This window comes from Heptranchias perlo, chromosome 4 (genome assembly GCF_035084215.1).
Source record: "Heptranchias perlo isolate sHepPer1 chromosome 4, sHepPer1.hap1, whole genome shotgun sequence".
Taxonomy (NCBI): domain Eukaryota; kingdom Metazoa; phylum Chordata; class Chondrichthyes; order Hexanchiformes; family Hexanchidae; genus Heptranchias; species Heptranchias perlo.
The window spans coordinates 17,152,489-17,171,938 of NC_090328.1; the positions used below are offsets into that span (position 1 = coordinate 17,152,489).

Consider the following 19,450-nt stretch of genomic DNA (forward strand, 5'->3'; position numbering starts at 1 on the left):
TTCTGCGTATAGCAAGTCTTACTCAAGATTTTATGGTTAGCCGGAAGAACGCTGATATCTTAATGCTCAACCTCACACGGTGGTTTTATGTACTACATTCTACACTTAAGTTATTAATTGAAAACTGTCTAAATCTGTCATCCATGCAATTGTCTTCAAGATCTGTTTAATACTTCAGTCCATGCGGCTTAATAACCAGTTATTATGAGTACAGTTCTTGCAAACACAGACTGTTGCTGAGTGCAGACAAGGTCACAAGGAAAAAATAAAGTGGATCATGCCAATCTTTACTCAGTTTAGTCTTTAATTTGATTCCTTCACTGGCCAAACAATTACAAAACAATTCCTGCTTATCAATTATGAACAACACAGTATTAAAAAGGCTAATGAACTATTGTAATGGTAAATATTATTCTCTGCCCATGGGAAGCAATAACTCAAGAGAATTTCCTTTAAAAATTCATATATTTGCCAAGTCATGCAACCTCTTTATGTAATACTAGAGACATACATTTACAGACAGCCTCATTTTCCACCTTATGGTAATGTCCATACTGAATATCTACCAATTTTATATGAGCTAATACTGATGCTTAGGCATGATTTTACCTATTAACATCAGTGCAGACAATTCAGTTAGAAGTTACCTCACATACTACCCAAGGTAGCAACTCCCTGGATCCCGGCCTGAATTTTGTCATCAGCAGGACACTGTTTTTTGCACATGGGACAGGGGGAGAAAGAATTTGGTGTTCCTTAAAGGAGGGAAAATAACAGGTGGAGATGGTGCTGGTGGTGACAGTAATGGGAGGGAGTCCACAACAGAATAGTTATACATGGACTCTGAACAGAGCGAGATTGATGGGCCAAATGGCCCTTTCTTATATGTATTCAAAATCTTTTGAGTTAAAGATAAAAAAGTGAACAGAACAGTCAGGCTGCTCTCTTCGTGTCTGTAAAGTCCCCTGAGTGAACATTTGCTCTTATTCATCAATGCCATTGAGGAAAGAAAATACAAATTGGCTGGTAGGTGCTTTTCCTTCAATGTTGTGAAATGTCGGTCTGTAAATTATGGTGCTGACCCAGTTAAGGTGTGGGCGAGTACCAACACCAAAACAGGGTCCGCTCTTTAAACTGCCTCAATCCTGTAATACTTTTGCCAGGGTGGCATTTTCCTTACAGAAGCGACTTTCTACTGCAATAAATGTTAGAAGATTTCCCCAAAAAAAATGGAAACTAAAGAACTCCCCAAACAGTCGCAGGATTCGGTGAACTGTTCCAGATGGACATCTTCCAATTGACAAACTGTTAAATTTCCAAAATGATAATTTGTGGCTGCTGCAACTTGTCAACCAGTACCTTTGATGGTAATGCGAATGACATGAACAATATACATTTGCTGCATATGTTCCATTTTCCATTTACTTACACAGAATAGCTAAGGAAACAGTTGTTCAAAATGGCCCACATGCACTAAAAATGGCTCATGAAAATTCCTGCAACAAACGCACATTGCCAGAATGTTTATGTAGATTTTGACAATTGATCACATGTGTTTTTCAAACATTTGTTTGTTTGGTAAAACTGTACTCGGCCATGTTTTAGCACGATGAGAACATAAAGGAGCCGTGTAGCTGCATGGAATCTATTGATTAGGCTCTGCACTGCTGAAGCCAGCCATGCTGAAAAATTGAAGAGCCTATGTTGGTCATTTCTTGTTGGTCATTTTCCTTCGAAAAAGTGATAAAATCCCAGCAATGGGCACAGATACAATGGACCGAATGGCCTCCTTCTGTGCTGTATGATTCTATAAGATAATCCAGGGTGAGAAAAAGCCATTTGACCCTTCAAATTCCATCCCAAGTCCAGGTGCAATTCTGTCATGGGTTCCCCCCCACCCCAACCATCACCACCACGACCACCTGTTGATCCCCTACCTTAGGGACACTGAAAGAGGGATTTGGAGAGATTTTCTATTCTGACATGCTAAGTGCGGGAAGGGCAGGGGGAGGTGGGGGCAAGGGGAGTGAATGTTGCTGTCAAGTCAGCCAGTCTGCAGTGCACTGCTGCAGAGATTTGGTCACTTATGCGTTGTTTGCAAGGGAAAATGACCAACAAGAGAAGGCTCTTCAATCATTCAGCATGGCTAGCTTCCCAGCATTGCATGGCTTGATCAATGGATTCCAAGTAGCTACATGGCTCCTTTAACCAATGATTTGGCATTTATGAGTAAGAAAGGGTTCCAATTCAAGTTGTGTGTGATCATTAGAACTATATCATTCAGGCAGATGCCAGTACCTTGGAAGCTGCCAGGATGCAATTATTCTATGCCAGCTAATAGTTCCACCAACGTTCAATAGTACTTCTACCCTAGAGTGATGAATCATGGGTCACTATTTGAACTATGGCTGATGACACCGGTCTGGAATCCACAAAAATATAATGAGCTACATATCTCCACATACTGAAACAAAGATATGTTGGTGGTGCCCTATTGCACAGCCTGAAAAGGTCGCCATAATAATATTAGTGTGATATATGCATATTATCATTTATGCTATCAGGAGAGGAGTTACAGTGCAGCAGGTGCAAGAGGAGGGTCAGGAGATCCAGAAAAGGAATGTGAATGACCATGAGGCTGAGGAGTTGCTGAGTCCACTGGAGTTGCATCTAGGGTGTGCCCACTTTTTGGCTCTGCATAAGACATTTGTGTAGGACAGCCGGTTGGCATGGATATAGAATTGCCCTGAGAGTGAGGCCCCTTCATCCATGCCTATTCCTTCCATGCTGCTGCTGCTGGGCACTCTTTCAGCATGTCTTCTTCTCCTTGCAGAAGCAGACCACAGGGCCAAAATGAGGGTGTCAGCTGTAGCTCAGTTGGTAGCACTTTCACCTTTGAGTCAGAAGATCACAGGTTCAAGTCCCATTCCAAAGGCTGGCGCGCATTGTCTAGGCTGACACTCCAGTGCCGTACTGAGGGAGTTCTGCACTGTCGGAGGTGCCGTCTTTCAGATGAGATGTTAAACTAAGGCCCCGTCTGCCCTCTCAGGTAAAAGATCCTATGGCACTGGTTTGAAGAAAAGCCAGGCTGTTCACTCCAGTGTCCTGGCTAATATTTATCCCTCAACCAACATCATTAAAACAGATTAGCTAGTCATTTATTTCATTGTTGTTTGTGGGACCTTGCTGTGTGCAAATTGGCTGCTGCATGACAACAGTAGCTATACTTCAAATGTATTTCATTGGGATATCCTGAGGTTGTGAAATGTAAGTTTTTCTTTCTTTTTACTCACCAGATGATTTCCCAGCATGCAACATCACCTCTAGGCCTCTGTCTGTAAACATAGCTGTCCTCCCTATGCCATTTTAATCTCCTCCACCCTCTTCAATACTCCAGATGGACAAAATTTCAAAAGACTACACTTGCAAAGCACAAAAAGCTGCACTGGATATCCTGCCCCGTCCTGTCTCCATGCTTCCAGTGCATGGGCCAATCTGCTTTGGGAGTACTGCATAATTATTAAAATGAGGAGAGCACTAAAAAAAAATACTGTCACTCTCCAGCTAGCAGAAAATCTCCTCCTATGTTCTTTCCCCTTCCCACCCCCCCGACAGCAGAAGACCAATGGCTGCATCAGTTATTTTTCTATAACTCTCTAACCCCACCCCGCCCCCCCCACTTCTTCTCAAAAGATGTTAATCCAGCCCCCATTTAAAGGTGTCAATTGACATTGAATCAACTACCGGCCCTTGGCACGTGTTCAATGTATCACACCAGTTATTGAACAAAAAATCACTGAATGCACATTTTTTTCATTATCATCTGCGATATGAACTTCACACTTTTAGAACTAAAACCTAAACTCATAAAAAAACTGAACATATTTCTGTGTATGTGGCTATGCAGCATGGGCATCAAATGCCACCATTTTGACGCATACCACGGCCTTAAAAGCTTCGAACATTGAAATCAAACTACCCAAGTGGTCATCCTTAACTGACTATCTAATACATTCACAAGTGTGATATGAAGCTACTTTGTGAACAGTGTGGTGTTTAGCGTTACTGTAAAGCAGACATGTTTAATCTGGGTCAAATAGTTCCAAACTGGGTCAAACAGTTCCGTGGTACTAATGAGCCTGGACTGGCGTTATCAGTGGAAAATAGCCCACTACAGGGAAGGATTTTACAGCTTCCTGACTCCCTGACACCCACATGCTTGTGTCATTCTAGGAGATTCCAGGATTTTGTTTGTTATAAAACTCTCAAAGCTGTTTTTCTTCTTCATGGGACCTCTTCACAACTGGCTTCTAAGGGAAGGGAAGTACATTTCATGAATGAGCATGTATTTTATCTTTAGTTTATCATTACGAGTCTGGGGGATATTTTCTGCTGACAGCTGACACAAAGCTATGCATGATTTATCCTCACTGCTAAAAATAACCAAATAAAATAAAATCTTCTCCAGCTGAATATATCACTGGTGCAACCTTCCTAAGTAAGCCTGTCTCCTAGCTGTGGGTTATGCTACAACTTACGATATTGATTACACTTGCGAGATCATTAGGGCATCATGTACTGCTGGATGAGACAAATGTTTTCTTTCTGCTTTCAAGGCCCTTGTGAAGAACTGGGATACTCTGTTTGGATGAGAAAGAGAGAGAAAAAAAAGTAACATTCCAATCTCTTCCAGTATTGTGATAACAGAAATGACTAATACTCTGTACACTGTACGTATATTTATAGTGCAGGATGAAGACTCAGAGGACAAGGAGAGTCTAGAGGGATCACGGTCGCTAAAAGTTCCCCAGCCTCCCATGCTCTGCTTCCTGCACTCTCCAGTCCCCTCGTGCTGCTTCTTTCTTTTTATTCGTTTATGGGATGTGGGCGTCGCTGGCGAGGCCAGCATTTATTGCCCATCCCTTGGGCATCCTTGCCCAAGAGCTCTGCACCCTGTTCAACTGTTTTGCTCACCACCTCTGTGCTTTACTCCCTTCCCTGACACATCGAAGATCGGCCATGATCTTATTGAATGGCAGAGCAGGCTCAAGGGGCCATATGGCCTACTCCTGCTCCTATTTCTTATGCTCTTACATTTGCTTCTCAGCCCCATCGCCCAGGTCCATTCTGACCGACTGCATTTTTTTTAAAAGAACAACATATCTTGAACCTGATAGGAGGTGTTAATCTGCTCCCTCACTGAACTTCCTGTTCTTCATTGGCCAGGTCTACAACAGCAGCAACGTTATCGTCAAGCTCCCTCTGGAGCATCAACCATGAGTCCTTTCCTGATCGTAAAGCACACAATGTGCAACCACAAATCGCAAGCCAGTGCCGGGCACATGCTGCAAGGCAACCACGGGTCTATCGAGACACCAGAACCTCGCTTTGCTCGTCCCAATGCCTTGCTCAATCTTATACTTATCTTCACTGTAACACTGCTCTGCATCACTGGTGGTCCTCTAAAGGGATGCCATGAGCCATGGTAGTAGTGGGTATCCCCTTTTATTTATATTGTTGCTATTCTGTAATAGTTTCACATTTTATAAAGCAGAACATAGCTTTTTCAAAAATATTATTGCTGGGGATTAGTAAGTAATATTCGAAAGTGTATGTGTGTGTACTCATGTCAGCGAGCTCTTTTATCAAATATTTCAATGGAATGTGAGGGCAATCTGATTCCTGGCCTCTCTCTTCCTGTCAGAATATTAGAACTGTCTGCTTAATATGCTATGGGCAGACCCTTTTCCCTCATGGCTCTATTTTCCTTCTGATGTTAGTGTTTGGAGACAGAGGAGGGTCCCGGCGGAGGGCCGGTTGAGTTTCATCCAGAGCTTCGCAAGTCAGAAGTAAGCAAATTTTGTTAATTGTAAAGGGCAAGGAACTTTTTTCTGGATTTAAAAAAAAAAGAGAACAGCGTGTTAGAGCTCTGCTGTGTTGTCCTGCGGAGTAGTTGGACCAGAGATTGTGGCTGCATTTTTCCAACATGAGCAGAGTGCAGATAGTCCTTCATTCAATTGTAAACAATTTTACAACACCAAGTTATAGTCCAGCAATTTTATTTGAAATTCACAAGCTTTCGGAGGCTTCCCCCTTCCTCAGGTGAATTTTGTGGAAATTCATTCAAAGGGAAGCAAAATCAGATTGTTTCCACCTTTGGATTGAAGCACTTCTTCACACAAAGTGTCGTGGAAATCTGGAACTCCCTCCCCCCAAAAAGCTGTTGAGGCTGGGGGTCAATTGAAAATTTCTAAATTGAGATTGATAGGTCATTAATTACAACTATTTACAAAAACATCATTTGGTTCCGTCACCTGCTTGTGACCATTTGAGTTTTTCTCTGGCCTATTCTAACACTTACTCTACGTGCAACCTAAGGGCCTGGGGCCTGAGATATAGACGGCTGCTGCAAAATATTATGAGTCTCTTGGGATGCAAATGGCCCTTATCTCGTGGTATCCAAGTCTTGGGATGGACATGGGACAGGTTGACTCTTTGTCATGGGCTTCTCGGCAGCCTTATCGTACAAAGATGAAGGCATCTGCAGGGAAATAATATAGAGCTCATTTGTGCGGCTGCTGTGAGGGGAAGCAACCTCTGAGGCACGTACACCAGCTTCTCCGCTGGTACTGGGGTCAGGATTCTGGGTACCATCGATCATTGAGAGAATGGATGAGAAAGGTCCTTACATTCCTGGAACAACCAGATATCCTCCAGTCCCTCCGAGATGCTGCCCTGTGTACTTAGCAATCTGTTTGGCATTGACCTCACCAAACGGTCCCCCAAGACCTGCAGTCCTACATTTAGGGCTCTCACATTGAGTTGACCGACTTGGCTGGATCGCTCTTGAAGAGGGAGAGGGTTTGCAGACAGGCGCGACTTCCTTCAGGCTTCCCCGACAATCAGTTGAATCCCTGTTGAATGTTGGCACACAGCAGGTTAGTGGACTCCACCACATCCCAGCCATTTGCTGCACATCTTAGCAGAGGCCACACAGAACATCCATGTGTCTAATGCCCTGCTAGCATCCTTCACTTCATGGCAGGTCCCCTGAGATTATCATCCAATTGCTCTGCAGCCAGGGGCTGATATTATACCCCTGTTCAACTACAACAGTCTGCACTATCACATCTGCAAATTCTGGCTTCCTTTTGCTCTGTGTCTCACTACATGTCAATTCCTCATCTACACTCAGCCAAGGCTTCTTTAACTGTACCTCCCAAACACACAACCTCCAATATCTAGAAGGATAAGGGCAGCAGGTGCATGGGAACATCATCACCTCCAAGGTCCCCTCAAAGTCACACACTATCCTGACTTGGACATATATTGCGGTTCCTTCATCGTCGTCAAAATCCTGGAACGCCCTATCTAACTGCACTGTGGGAATAGCTTCACTACACGGACTCCAGCAGTTCAAGAAGAAGGCTCACCACCACCTTCTCAAGGGCAATTAGGGATGGGCAATAAAGGCCAGCCTTACCATCGAAGCCCACAACCCGAGAATGAATTTTAAAAAATAGTCTCTAGCCTCCTGAGTGAATGATGGGCTGGCTGAGTGGTCACCAATGTTGCCAGAGGTGAAGGGGAATGCATGGTATTGCTCTTCAGCAGTCTTCTCTACTGTCTCCTGTCTTGCTGCTGATTCCTGGAGGAAAAAACAACACTGTTAACTTTGGTGTCCTTGAGCAGCATTCTACCTTAATCAGCTATTTTGTGGATTTAATTTGAGGAAAGTAGTAGCTGGTGGAGAGATTGAAGAATACATGAAAATGTTAAAAAGGAAAAGGTAGATGTTCTCACATTTGCATTCCCTAAATTCTTGGCCAGAGTGGAAGCCAATTATGGCTATTTCTTCCTCATGCGGTGCCAAGCGCTGGATGTTGGCACACCCTCCTCAAGTAGTCTGGCATTTCCTGGCATTGTGTGCTCTTGAAGGAGGAATGCATTGTGCTAATTGACAGCTCTCCAGATCCTGTAAGGAAAGAAAGAGCTTGCATTTATATCATGCCTTTCATGACCGTAGGACGTCCTAAAGTGCTTTACAGCCAATGAAGTACTTTTGAGGTGTAGTCACTGTTGTAATATGGGAAACGCAGCAGCCAATTTATGCACAGCAAGGTCCCCCAAACAGCAATGAAATAAATAACCAGATCAGCTGTTTTAGTCGTTGGCTGAGGGATAAATCTTGACGAGGCCACTAGGAAGAACTCGCTGGCTCGTCTTTTACGTCCACCTAAGAGCGCAGATGGAGCCTCGGTTTAACGTCTCATCCGAAAAGTGGCACCTCTGATGGTGTAGTATTGCCTCAGCACTGCACTGAAGTACTAGCCTCGGTTATGTGCTCAAGTCTTTGGAGCGGGACACAAACCCACAACCTTCTGAGAGACAAGAATGCTACCACTTAGCCAAGTTTGACATCTAAACTACAATCACAATCAGTCAGGATATTTGGAATGGATGGTAGTAATGGAAAGAGTCCAAAAGCAAGGAGCTAGATTGTGAGACTTCGGAGTGTTAGCATACATCGCAGATCTAAATCACTTAAGTGCTGCCAAGTGTCTTTGCATCTGGGACAAAGGACACGATGGCCTGTGATACACTAAAGGGCAAGTTTGACTATTGTTCTAGTGAATACTCATGTGCTTTTCTGTGATTCAGTTATCTGCTCTGTTATTCATTTGGAAACACTCTTATCTTTGTTGACCTGGTGAGAGTCTTCTTCCAACACTGCAATGGGTCCTTGGGATTATGAAAGTCCCATTCACAGCCACAGCCACCTCCTTCCACATGGCCCGTGTTGCTGTATGTGATGGCATTCTCAAATTTGGGCCAGCAGCACTACCACATCAGCCTCTTTCCTTCCTTTAGCTTTAGCCATTTCAGTCCTTCTTCCAAAAGCTTCATCAGCCCTTTAACTGTATGGAATCCCTTAAATATGGAAGTGGCATCCTTCCCTTGTCCCCTTCCTGGATTTTAAGGGCATATTTGTCCCCCTGCTGGCGGGACTCCTGCAGTATTTAAATTAGCTGACCTTGATATTTATGACAGGGTCAGCCTCCTCCAATTTTGGCCGGTATAAGTCCCACTCCGCTGTACTTACATTGGCGGAGTGGGGCCCCAGGATTTCCCAGGCCCATAAATTTAAGATCATCATCAAAAGAACAAGGACAGAGGTTTAAGGATTTTTTTTTATTCTGAGGCTGTTAGAATGGCCTATCAAGAACTGTAGCGGAAGCAGAATCCATAACAGCTTTTAAAAGGGAAGTGGATATATATTGAGTTGCATCGAGTCTACACCACAGAAACAGGCCATTCGGTCCAACTGGGCTATGCTGACATTTATGCTCCAGACGAGCCTCCTCCCTCCCTACTTCACCTAACCCTATCAGCATGTCCTTCTATTCCTTTCTCCCTCATGTGCTTTTCTAGCTTCCCCTTAAATACATCTATGCTATTTGCCTCAACTACTCCTTGTGGTAACGTGTTCCACATTCTTGCCACTCTTTGGGTAAAGAAGTTCCTCCTGAATTCCTTATTGGATTTATTCGTGACTATCTTATATTTATGACCTCTAATTTTGGACTGCCCCACAAGTGGAAACATTTTCTCTATTTCTACCCTATCAAACCCTTCAATGATTTTAAAGGCTTCTATCAGGTCACCCCTCAGCCTTCTCTTTTCTAGAGAAAAGAGCCTCAGCCTGTTCAGCCTTTCCTGATATCCTCTCAGTTCTGGTATCATCCTTGTGAATCTTTTTTGCACCTTCTCCAATGCCTCTATATCCTTTTATTAACATAGAGACTATATTATTTGAAAATGAAAAGTTTAAAAGAGTATGGGAAAAGGGCAAGTGAAATGGGAACAATTAGGTAACTCTTTCTGACACCCAGCAATGGTCCAGTGGGCCGAATGGCCTCCTTCTATGTTGTAAAATTCCATGATTCATTTGCAGGACATCACATTATTTTTAGAAGCTAATGTGATCAAAAGCTATGGATAGATCTAGATCCAATCCAGGATTTTGTTACAAAAAATTGATATCCTACTAGTACATGTTCTCTGAAAGCAGTGGGTTCTACATCATTTACAAGCTTGTTTACGTCGGTTAATTTAATTTCTTTCAATTTTCCATTTACATTCTTTTAAATTATTATCAGCACCTTTCATGACCTGGCTGAAAATATTACAAAGCTTCAGAAAACCTCTGAACATTTTGCCTTTGTGCCATGCTTGATGATATTTTGAAACTAAAGAAATAAGACTGAAACTGTCCTTGTACAACAGAACTCGAAGTGACAGATAATGAATTTGTTTACTTCATAGACATGGTCGTGCACAATTAAAGACAAAATCTGGCCTCCACACCCTGAGTGTACAATAAATACTTCATTCCTTTTCACCCTGATTTCGCTGTGGGAAATTAAAGAACAGTAACACTAAAGTTAACCTTGACTACAAAAAAAAACAGGATCCTGAAAAACTGTCATAACTCCGAGAATGTTTCCTTCAATTCACTAGATGGACTGTTAAAACTGAGATAAGAAAGTAACTAAAACAGTAGTCACTGTGTTCACGCAGAAAGTTTATTTATCTTTCAAACAGTGATCTACTGCTGTTCTCGTGAAGTAAAAAGTCAGGATACAAACCTTGTTACAGTCTCGTTTGTACCTCCAGAATCTATCAGACAGATTGACGCAACCGGTTCACTCATCACCATAAACCACATTAAGTCATTTTGACTTTTCTGGACCGTGTTGTCAGTTTACTGTACTGCACACATGAGCAATGTCCTGCGTGAGGAAGCTCAGAACTTCAAAGCGAGACCCCCAAATGGTGAGAATAGACGTGGTTTGGTCCAAAAATAGTAATCTGAGATGAACAAAGATACATAAAGAACTGGTTGTATTAAAGAACTGGTTGTATAACGGGCAAATTAGATTCACAAAGAAAAAAAAACATATAGTGGAGGCACATTATATACAAGGAACAAATGATGTTAGGAGTGAAGTGTAGATGAGTACGCAATCCTGTGTTAGATGTGGGCCTTAGGAACATATAAAAATGACAGACAGGAAAAGACCCGCTGGTCCATCTAGCCTGTCCCTAGTGCATCACAATACAGATACTCCCTACCCACCTGGAGCCATATGATCTCCTGGGAGAGGCAAAAAGCCAGGTTAAAAAGCTGGGCCTATTAGGGAAAAGTCTGGAAAATTCCTCTCCGATCCCTTTAGGCGATCAAAACTGGTCCAGGAGATCACATACACCCTAATTTATATTACAGGATACCTACCTCATGTACGAGGTGACCTCCATCCCAGCCAGAAACAGGTTCAGCTCCCTCTTGAAGGAATTCAGTTAATCAGCGTTCACCACATGAGCCTGCAAACTGTTTCACGGGACCAATATTCGCTGGGAAAAGACGAACCACCTAACTTCCAACCTAGTTCTGTCCTTACATAACTTGTAAGCATGACCCCTAGTCCTCCCTAACCTATTCAGTTGAAACAATTAGTCCACATAAAAACAAAGTCCCTTCATTATTTTTAAAACTCAATCAAATCAACCCTGAGTCTACACTTTTCTAAAGTGTATAGACCCAGCTCTTTGAGCCAATCCGGGTAACTAAGGTGTTTTAAACTGGGAATTAATGTTGTGGCCTTCCTCTGCACACTTTCCAAAGCCTCAATATCCCCCACCATGTGAGGAGACCAAAACTGGACACAGTATTTTGACTGAGTCCGAACCAAGGTCTTGTACAAGGACAAAATGGTATGCTTTATTTTAGAATGAATTGTCCTGTGAATACAACCTAGAACCCTGTTAGCTGTAGCTATAGCTTCACTGATCTCTTTCTTTCACCACTGGCTTTAGTTCCGGTCCCTGTAGGGTTCAAATATATTCGGCATTTGATCTGCCCATGTGTATGACGCTACACTTTTCTAAGTTAAACATCATTTGCCAAACACGGGCCCATTTTTCCAACACATCAAGATTTGCTTTCAGTCGTTGAGCATCCTCTACAGTCCTAACACTTGCACGCATCTTGGTATCGTCCGCAAACTTAAGGCTCATTCCCTCAAAATGTTAATAAGTGGCACAGCTAGAAGTGCACATATAAGTCCAAAACCTCAGGAACTTCAGGCAATTTACCTGCGGCTATCAGCTATTTATTGTATCATCCAGTACTGTTTTTTTTTGTTCCTGTTCATGAAACATCACGTTAGTCAGATTTTCTGTTTGCCTCTGTTTCTGTAATATGGCCAGCATCCCACTGGGTGGTATTAATTACATGGATGTGGTGGTACCTCAGTATTAAGAATGTTATCATTTTAGATCTTCCCCTCCCAGCTGAACTCAACTTGCGATGGATTAAAGTTCCTCATTGTGATATTTTGCTCAGTTATCTGAGAAAAACATGCTCTAAAAGCTCTGTGCAGAAAAGACCAATACAGACATTAACTGTATGGTTTGTGATTCTTGTTTTGACAAAAGCCATAATCTGCAGAGAAACTGGATAGCATTGAAGTAGTCTAAATAATTTTTTAACACGTACAGGGCAGAAAGAATGGCAGGTAATTTAAGAGCAATTCCTACTTGCAAAGAAAAATAGTTATTGGAGTGGTGCAGGTACACCCCCGTTTTTGTTATTTGAATAAATGAACACAAGTAAAGATCATCAAGCCCAACAATATTTCCCCTAGCTGTTACATCATGTAACATGGTGTTACCATCCTACCCAATCAATAGTAATGGGGGAGACAAAAGCAGAGGAACAACCTTACATAGAAATTACAACAGGCCATACAGCCCAACCAGTCCATGTTGGTGCTTATCCTCCACATGACCAGTAGTGCTAATCCCATATGTCCGCTTTGTTCCCATATCGTTTTATTCCTCTTTCTTTCAACCAGCTATCGAACCTGTTCTCAAATGATAACATGGTCACTGCTTCAATCGCTAACTCCGGTAATGCATTCCACAACCTCATAATCAGGATTGAAGGTAGAAGAATGCGGCGGCAAGCACGCAGGCTACACCCAACCCGCAAGTATCCTCACCACCGGATCTACAGACCATGGGGAACCTACCTGGACATTTCCTGTAGGCAGTGTCTGAGAAGCTCTGAGCTAGGGTGCTCTTCAAACCATCTATGGAAGCAGTTATTGCAGCCACCCCAGAAGCAACAGTTCCCCGAGAGTCTCTTCCTGACGTCTTGAGGCTGCCACAGTCATCAGGGTGTTCCTCACATCGTGCCATTGCATCACCTCCTGCATTGAATTGTAGATGCAGGTTGTGGACTCCTCCAACTTATCCACAACCTGCAACACATGATAGGAGACCGCACATGAGATCCATGCTCTTGATACACAGATCTTTTAAAGGTTGAGCCCTTGAGATCTTGGTCCTTGGGCTTTTTTTAAAATTCATTCATGGGATGTGGGCGTTGCTGGCAAGGCCAGCATTTATTGCCCATCCCTAATTGCCCTTGAGAAGATGGTGGCGAAACGCCTTCTTGAACCGCGGCAGTCCGTGTGGTGAAGGTTCTCCCACAATGCTGTTAGATAGGGGGTTCCAGGATTTTGACCCAGCGACGATGAAGGAATGGCGATATATTTCGAAGTTGGGATGGTGCATGACTTGGAGGGGAACGTGCAGGTGGTGTTGTTCCCATGTGCCTGCTGCCCTTGTCCAATTGGTGGTAAGGGTCACGGGTTTGGGAGGTGCTGTCGAAGAAGCCGTGGTGAGTTGCTGCAGTGCATCCTGCAGAAGGTACGCACTGCAGCCACGGTGTGCTGGTGGTGAAGGGAGTGAATGTTTAGGGTGGTGGATGGGGTGCCAAACGGGTTGCATTGTCCTGGATAGTGTCAAGCTTCTTGAGTTGGAGCTGTACTCATCCAGGCAAGTGGAGAGTATTCCATCATACTCCTGACTTGTAGATGGTGGAAAGGCTTTGGGGAGTCAGGAGATGAGTCACTCACCGCAGAATACCTAGCCTCTGACCTGCTCTTGTAGCCACAGTATTTATATGGCTGGTCCAGTTAAGTTTCTGGTCAATGGTGACCTCCAAGATGTTGAATGGTGGGGAATTTGGCGATGGTAATGCTGTTGAATGTCAAGGGGAGGTGGTTAGACTCTCTCTTATTGGGGATGGTCATTGCCTAGCACTTGTCTGGTGCGAATGTTACTTGCCACTTATCAGCCCAAGCCTGGATGTTGTCCAGATCTTGCTGCATGTGGGCAGGGACTGCTTCATTATCTGAAGGGTTGCGAATGGAACTGAACACTGTGCAATCATCAACGAACATCCCCATTTCTGACCTTATGATGGAGGGAAGGTCATTGATGAAGCAGCTGAAGATGGTTGGACCTTGGACACTGCCCTGAGACAGCCATGAGCAGCTGTTCTGTCCCTTCTGGGGAGAGATGGCTGCTTCCTCACATTCCTTCCCAGCTCCTCCTGCTCACTGACGCTCTGTGATTCACCCAGTGAGATCGCCTCAGTAATGTCCTTGACTCAATTCGGTGTATCTGGGCTGGTGCTTGAGTAAGTAAGATGCCATGACACCGTGGGTCATCAGATAGAGGACGGGTCTTCCTGGAGGTGCCAGGTTGCTTGTCAGATGTTTCCTTCTATAAGCATTTAGCACCTCTGAAGGACACAAAGACTTTCTTTTTAGGACAGTATCCTCTGATTTGTGAGTCCGAAGATGTGATTGAGCAATAGCAGGAGGCTTTTCAAGTTATCAGAATGCCCGCAGATATCAAAAACTTACAACTGTATATGCGCTCCACCCGATTACCTGAACCTGAAAGCTCTCCTCCAACTTCTCCATCTCTCACAGCCTCCCAGGTGTGTCCGCCCAGGAATTGCAGAGCTTCCTCGTCATGCCTACTGAGGGATTTGCTGCTAGTTGTTCCTCCATCCATGGCAGACCATTGCCTCTCGATGTGCATGTGCAAGGAACACAAAGATTTAGACACTGAACAGATTAATTCACAATGTCTTTTCATGCAAGTGTCTGCAGAGTTTCCCTTGTGAACATGCTATCAGATGCGGCCAAAGACTTTCAGAAATATTAACATCCACAGTCCACATGGGATGCTACCCTTCTCGCAACAGTCAAGGAGGTTAGTCAATAGAACCTTCCCCTTCTGAAGTAACAGTGGCTGCGGTTTATTAAGTTATCACAGTACAAGTTTTCTCTTGATAGTGTGTGTAGTTGCTTGGGTCTGGTTTATCACCTTTTTTGAATATAAAGAAGTCCTGAACTGTACCTCAGAACAGTCATTAATGAGTCAGCTCAGAGAATGGCAAGAATTCTAAATATTGCATCTTTCAGAGAATAAAGTCATAAAGGGTGAACTCATCAGTCGTGCAGTATAACCATTTTACAAAAGTCCATAATTGTGTAAGCACACATGGCCCTCTAGGATATGTAGTTGTTTTGACAACATAGACTACAGTCCACATACAGGGCACACCACAATAAAACACTTTTGGCATTCCTTCTTTCCTGTAGAATTGCCTTGCTTGTTTGCATAAGTGTGCTTTTTACAGTCAATTTACTTCCAAAAGAAAAGACAGCAGTTTATATTGTCCACAAGATCCTATACATGTTGATCTTTCCTTTTAAGATTCTTAACAAGTATAACAGCCATTCACGTAAATACATCAGTGTCCAACACTGTTACCGAGCTGATAAACTCTAATGTAGTGCAGACTTGATACCTAAATTTAACAGTGCCCTCTTTAGGATACTTTTGAGCAACACAAAATCATGCAAATCCCAACTGGCTGTCGCATTCTGCTGAAGTTACCAGTGAAGCATTGGCACAAGATATCAAAGTATCAACGATCTATCCTTCCTTGCCTCAGGATTTTACAATATTTGCATATAGAGGGCCATGTGTGCTTACACAATTATGGACTTTTGAAAAATGGTTCAACAGATTCATACCTGAATGAATAAAAAGACTGACCATTTGATGAGATAGATAGTTCGAATAGTAACACGCACATTGATTTATGAGCTAAGTATATCAAGTTAACAGGTAAAAAGAAAAAAAAGGTGGAATTTAAATTTTGGATGGGCGTGGAGCGGGTCGAGCAGCAAACCCCCCCCAACCCCGGCAACATGAAGCCCGGGTGATTTTAACACCCGGGCTTCATCTGCATGCCAATGGTCAGCTACCCGTCCGATAACGGGTGGGATGAGGTAGCTTGGACAGCAGGACTGGAGGTACGGGCAGCAGGAGATCGCCAGCCAACACCAAAGAGTCGATTTTAACTTGGGGCAGGATCAGTGCGTGGGGGCTGGAAGCAAGCGGCACAGCTGGAAGGCAGCTGTGCCTCATTTAAATTTTGTAGATCCATCTCCTGTCCAATGCCGCGGGGAATGACGTCAAGGCTAGCGGGTGGAAGCGGGTGCTGGAATTCCGACCTGATACCAGTCAGGTGAGAGCGGGGCAAAGCCGAGTCTGGGGAGGCCCAAGATCTCCTTACTCCAACTCATACTCCTCCTGACCCACAAGGATTCCACATAAAAGTAAAACTTTTTTTAACTCACCTTGGCCTCTTCTGGCCACTCCACAACTCCCGGTTTAGTTCGACTGTCAGGGTTGGCCCTGTGCGGGCCTCCTTATTCCAAGTCGATGGAGATAAAATGTCACTGGGCGGGGATGGTACGGTCTTGAGTCAGTAAGTGAACTCGGATGATTTTAATCCTTCCAATGCACATATCTCCCCCCCCCCCCCCACCCCGGGGGGCGGGATTAAAATATACCCCCAAAGGGAGGTTAGCGACAAGAAGGTAAGTCGAAGGGTAGGAGTATTTGAGAGGGTCTGGCGAAAGAGCAGTGGGGAGCCAGGCAGATTATCCAATAGAGATAGACCTAAAAGTAGAGACATTGCATTGTGTTGTGACACCAGCTTATCCTTGAGTGCACAGCAATCACATGGACCCTATTTATACTGTCGGACACAGATATGCTTCCTATCATGATTCTGAATGTGGTCCCAACTCCCTGGAGCTCTGATGTTGTCATGATTACGCACTGTTCATCATACATTCCAGATATCCAAACTCCATGATACTCCAGTTACACTGCAACCTAGTTTATTTGAACTTTGGTGGAAAACCCCTCAGCACTAGGGTTTCATTCCTCTTGTGAAGTGTGAATCTGACTCTGGAGTTATACTGGCACGTTTGTATTGCTGTGAAGCAGAAATCACTTTGCACCAATCCAAAGGTGTATCCCCTTTTCAACAGAAGAAAATAATACTCTTAGCTGAAATTTCTTTTAACTTTTTTCAATTCATAGAAGTTTAAGACTTTTTTTTTGATCTTAAAAAAAACAGGAGGAGTACTTTGAATGAAAATTACCCCCATTAACTTCTCTTTTAACAGCAATCAGGGCTAATTTAAACAATGAATCTAAATGCAGGTTTGTGCTGGTGGGGAGCAGGGCCAATTTATTTCTCCATTTCAAAGTATATACATCAGCAATTTCTAAAATACAGAAAAAAAAAGATTTTAAACATGCTAGAAGGAGCTAAAGGGGCCAATTTTCCTGACTTCTGATCCCGGGGAATGTTCAAGCCAATGGGAGCAAAGATCAAGTAAAAGGGATGGCGACCCAGTTCACCGGATCTTCCTGCGGATGAGGAAAAGGATGGAGCTTGGTCTGTGCCTGCATTAGGGACAGGGCTGACACAGCCATTCAAGTGAGGCATGGGGTGGGGCGGGGAGTGTCCGAGCCCCCCCTGTTTCATTTTCCAGGTCGGTCACTGGCAGAGGCTCCCCGGAAACATGGTGCAATGGCCTGCCCTGCACTCTCCGCAACAGAAGCACAAGTGGTGGGGGGGCGGGAAATCTCAGCATTTCTGAGCCTGGGGTTTGAAAGAGGAACATCTTTCCTCTAGTATTTCTTAAACTTTGGAAAGTTCATAATGAAAACAATTCTGTTCATCCTGTCTTACCAAAGGCATGCTTCACTCCTCTTCTCATCCATATTTCCAGCTACGTCTATATGTATTTGTAAAATCAATCATATTTCCCATCTATGCCAGGGTGTGGTACAGTTTCAAAGCTAATGCTGTTAATTGTTCTAGTTTGACAATGTGTCAAGACATGCTGAGAAATCCAATGAAAGCATTGCCAGGATATAATGTGGAACTGCATGTCCACAGCTCCCTCTACAGTCACAATGAAATTACCACGTCACAGAATTTTTAAAAAAACAATACATCTGTTTTTATTGGTCAATATAAACTGTATTTAGTTTAATATTTACACCCTCTCCATTTAAACCTTATCAGGAGCATACAGCAGGAATTAATCTGAATATATCAGAATTTGGCTGATATAATTTTATTCGAAGGGGAAATAAAACATCAAAATTCTGAGGATTTCAGTGTACTTTGTGGTAATACTCTGAAAACGTATTTAATCTACAGCTATAGTGAGCAAAAGGATGCTACTTTCAGGAAAGAGATGCATTAGCAGCAAGCAGATTCTTCAATATTACTTTTAATTTATAAAACAAACTACCTAAGGGTTAAGTGAGAGTCTGATGGTGAGCCCCATAAAAGTAGTGTCCACGAACTCTGTAAATAATTGTGGGTTGCCATTTAGCCAGACTGTACTTTTTTACGTCCCTTGTTTGTTTTCTTGAGTTTTAGCAACGTTCAAAATAAAAACTTTTTTTAAACTGATTTTTTTCAGATTTAACTGTGATTTTTGGGTCCAATTTTTTTATTCATTCATGGGATGTGGGCGTCGGTGGCAAGGCCAGCATTTATTGCCAATCCCTAATTACCCTTGAGAAAGTGGTGGTGAGTGGCCACCTTGAACCACTGAAGTCCGTGTGGTGAAGGTTCTCCCACAGTGCTGTTAGGAAGGGAGTTCCAGGATTTTGACCCAGCGACGATGAAGGAACGGCGATATATTTCCAAGTCGGGATGGTGTGTGACTTGGAGGGGAACGTGCAGGTGGCGGTGTTCACACGTGCCTGCTGCTCTTGTTTTTCTAGGTGGTAGAGATCGTGGGTTTGGGAGGTGCTGTCGAAGAAGCCTTGGCAAGTTGCTGCAGTGCATCTTGTAAATGATACACACTACAGCCACGGCACACTGATAGTGGAGGGAGTGAATGTTTAAGGTGTTGGATGGGGTGCCAATCAAGCGGACGGCTTTGTCCTGGATGGTGTCAAGCTTCTTGAGTGTTGTTGGAGCTGCACTCATCCAGGCAAGTGGAGAGTATTCCATCACACTCCTGACTTGTGCCTTGTAGATGGTGGAAAGGCTTTGGGAGTCAGGAGATGAGTGACTCGGCGCAGAATACTCAGCCTCTGACCTGCTCTTGTAGCCACAGTATTTATGTTTAGTTTTTGGTCAATGGTGACTCCCAGGATGTTGATGGTGGGGGATTCGGCGATGGTAATGCCG

At 43.6% G+C, this 19,450-nt stretch overlaps 1 long non-coding RNA gene across 1 annotated transcript; it reads right to left on the bottom strand.

The window, feature by feature from the left end:
- Nucleotides 1-6,053: 6,053 nt before the first annotated feature.
- LOC137320432 (uncharacterized) lies at nt 6,054-10,698 on the bottom strand. Its single transcript, XR_010962519.1, has 3 exons — nt 10,650-10,698; nt 7,804-7,975; nt 6,054-7,648 (listed from the first exon to the last, which is right to left on the bottom strand). It is a non-coding gene; the product is annotated as an uncharacterized lncRNA (long non-coding RNA).
- Nucleotides 10,699-19,450: the final 8,752 nt, after the last annotated feature.